Genomic DNA, 3,480 nt, shown 5'->3' on the forward strand with positions numbered 1-3,480 from the left:
TAATCCAATTCATTCATTCTTCTGGGTTTCTTTTCAATGTTGGACTTTGTATATGGAAAATTATAAATAACTTGAATTTCTAGATGGTATTTCCCACAGAGAGAATTTATTTCTGCTTCTTTTTACTAAGGTGCTAGGAAACCCAGGTCATCTTAATCTAATTAAGGGTTGAAATTTTAATATGAGCCTTATTTCTGGTTCTAGGGTATTGGTGTCACAAATCTTTACTATTTGTCGACTTTCTTATGCCTTTCTTATGCCTTCAAATAGATTTTATTTTACTTTGTTTTATTTCGTCTAGAGCTTCTAGTTCATAGAATTAGAATAACAGAAAATAGGTTAAAAATAATTAAAAAAAATAGAGAGTAAAACAGGTCTGGTATATGTGCTTTTTTTTTTTTTTTTTGGACAGAATACTAGGGGTTTAAATTGGCTAGTATTTATAATATGTATTTGAAAATTTCACCAGAAATAACTAGTCACTGCATTATGTTCAAAGTTTCTTTTTGTAATTTGCTTTGAAACCAGTTCTAGCTAAGGCAACAACATTTTATGGTATATAACGACTGCAAACTAGCCTGTGGAGTTAAATGTAACCCCCTGGGAATTCTGTGGTAAAAGCAAGCTCTTCGATAGTTTTCTCCTGAAAACTCTACAGCTAGTTTTTTTCATTTCATGATTATGTAGACTTTTATAAAAGCCTTAATGATTTTGACTATTTTAGAAGACATGCCAGGGGAAAATGAGCAAGCTTTCCAAAACTTCCTTAAGTAGATTCTAAACTCCTAAAAAGGATGTCCCTCCACCTTAACTAGTGCCTTTTATGCTTCCTGGACCACTCAAATGCTCAATAAGTAATTTATACATGCACAAGTGAATAAATGAATGAAAAACAGGTGATTCTCTAGATTTTCAATGTTTTACTGAAAATAAGAGACCTCAAGTTGAGCACAGTTGCCTATCAGTGTTCTTACAAACATCAGCTAAGGCAAAGCAGTCTCCTCTGCAATCAATTTTTGGGAAAATTTTTAATTGGAGGAAAACATTAAAAATAACAATATTAAAAATACAAGTAATACAGTAACTCAGGTTAACAAAGAACTAGATTGCCTGTAATTCAAGCAATTATGTAAAATAGTTTCCAAAAGTTTGTATATCTTAAATCTGTGCCAAATTAAACGTATAATATTTCCTTAATAATTTATTATTTCTCTGGAGTTATGTTAAGCTATTGTACTTATCTTCCTTCAGTGTATGTATGAAAAAAATGCAAAGATACACAAATATGACTAAATTAGGAGGAATAGAAATTTAGGAAGCATTTAATGACTTCTAACTATATCTCTTCAAAAAGGTAAAGCTATTCATTAATCAACATTGTATTATTTCTATGCCAAGATGTTGTTTTCTAATTATTGCATTCTATCAACTGTCCAAAACTTTCTTAAAAGTGATAAAAATAATACTGGATAATTTAAAAGAATGTGTGTCTTTGATAGATGATATTCGAAGTGGCTCATGTTTTCTGTTTACTCAAATTTAGTTGTGTTTATTTTAAAGCAGGTGTTTCTTGTTTTATTGTATTCAATGGCAATATTGTGAATTGTTTGAACTAGACCAGATAAATATAAAGTATTATGAATAGTCCTCTTTTTATTACAACAGATGGTGGTTCTATTCCAAAAGAGAAATCCTCCAATTAGATATTTCCTGAACATATAGCATTTAATGTAAAAAGTTACAGTTTTGCTTAAAAAGCATCATTGAAAGTATAGTATTTGGTATTGCTAACATGACTTCTTTTGGTGTCATCTTGGATAGTTTTATATGCAGAAAAGAACTTCAGAAGTTTACAATTTACAGTTTGTTATGGCGCGAATGATTCTGAGACCCACGGAGCCAATTGAGATTAATTATGAGCCTTTATTAGCTGGCCGGCGAATGACTCTCTACCACGCAGGGTTAGAGGAGATCAGCCCCGAGCTTCCAGAGGAGGCAGCTTATAAAGCTCCTATTACATCCTTGAATAAGCAGAGTACAAGAAGCAGAAGTTAGCCGTTAACATTTGTACAAAGATAAATGTTGCGCTTCCAGGGAACACTCAGATCCAACAGGGCCTAGTAGACAGTTTTATCTTCTGCACCTTGGAATGTTGCGCTTCTCCCTGGGGCTGGCGCCTGGAGATATCACCTTCCCGAAATTGGAGCATTTCCACTTTTACAAGTTTAAATTTATAATTTAAAAACCCTGATTCTTAAGCATTTAAATTCAGCTCATAATCTTATTCACTTTTAAGACTAATAAATTTTAATAAACACTTTTAAAAGATATTGAATAACATTTGGAAGTGCTTAAGCAGTTACCTTCAGCATTTTAAATTGCATTTATGAGTTTAATGTGCTTTATTTTCTTAAGTACTTCATTTGTCTTCAAATAGATCTTGCCTGATTACTTAAATAACTCTTATAAATCTAATAAATTGTTAAATATGGTAAACCTAAAGTTCTCTCAAATGTCTTAACATTATGCATACACTTAGTATTATTTCAACTTAGAATCACCAGTCTGAATAAATTATCCAATTTCACATATTAAATGGATGTAATGAGATTTTCATTATAATAAACCAAATTCTTATTAAAATTACCAATACGGTCGACCCTTGAACAACTCAGGGTAATGGATGCTGACTTGCTACACAGTCAAAAATACACATATTTTTTGACTCCCCCAAAACTTAACTACTAATAGCTTACCATTGACCGGAAGCCTTAGTGATAACATAGAGCTGATTAACACAGTTTGTATGTTATATGTATTATATACTGTATTTTTACAATAAAGTAAGCTAGAGAAAAGAAAATGTTATTAAGAAAAATCATAAGAGAAAATACATTTACTGTACTATATGTATTTATTGAAAAAATCTGCATTTAAGTAGACCTGTGCTGTTCAAGAGTCAACTACATATAAGTTTCAAATACAAAAATATTAATTCTATTATTCTGCTTCTTTTAAATCTTTGAATCCTCAATCTATCATATTCCTCTGTTTAACAGTTGCGATGCGGGACAGGACAAATTTCCCCAAGTTGGTGGGTAAGAGACCAAGCCCTTTACCGAGAGAAGAGGGTCTTTTGATGGAGAGTGAAGAAAGAATTCAACATACACGCGAAAAATTAGAGTAAAAAGGAAAGTTTATTAGAAAAGGAGTAACACTCCACAGACAGAGTGTGGTCTCCTCTCAGAGGCAGAGAATGAGAGGGACAGTGAGAGACAGAGAGAGAGACAGAGTCAAGGCACCGAGGACTCAAAGGGACAGAGACAATAGAGATGAGGACAATGAGAGAGGCAGAGTAAAGGCATTGAGAAGGACCCTGAGTGTTCAGGGAATTCAGTTTATCTGTCATTCTTTAGTTCCCATTTCCTTTGATATGGACTTACAGTGAGGAAGGGGAAGAATATGTAGCATGAAAAGGTA

Source organism: Pteropus vampyrus, unplaced genomic scaffold (genome assembly GCF_000151845.1).
Source record: "Pteropus vampyrus isolate Shadow unplaced genomic scaffold, Pvam_2.0 Scaffold88, whole genome shotgun sequence".
NCBI lineage: Eukaryota > Metazoa > Chordata > Mammalia > Chiroptera > Pteropodidae > Pteropus > Pteropus vampyrus.